The sequence below is a fragment of the Orycteropus afer genome, unplaced genomic scaffold (assembly GCF_000298275.1).
Source record: "Orycteropus afer afer isolate SDZICR_OR568_19922 unplaced genomic scaffold, OryAfe1.0 scaffold00260, whole genome shotgun sequence".
Taxonomy (NCBI): Eukaryota; Metazoa; Chordata; class Mammalia; order Tubulidentata; family Orycteropodidae; genus Orycteropus; species Orycteropus afer.
In genome coordinates, this window is record NW_006921847.1 from 3,918,458 (window position 1) to 3,918,772 (window position 315).

Consider the following 315-nt stretch of genomic DNA (forward strand, 5'->3'; position numbering starts at 1 on the left):
TTCCAACCAAGAATTATGTACCCAGCAAAACTGTCCCTCAAATATGATGGTGAAATTAGGACATTTCCAGATAAGCAGAAATTAAGGGAATTTGTCAAAACCAGACCAACCTTACAAGAGATGCTTAAGGGAGCTCTTTGGACAGAGAACCAATAACAGCCAACAACAACTGACCATTAACACACATGATGACATAACCCAGAAACCAACCCAGTTATGGAAGTATCCAAAGTAAATAAGCCTCCAAGATTGTGAACAGGGAAACAGAGACATCAGTTGACAAATGAGGACAACTACAAACCAAAAAGAGGGAAA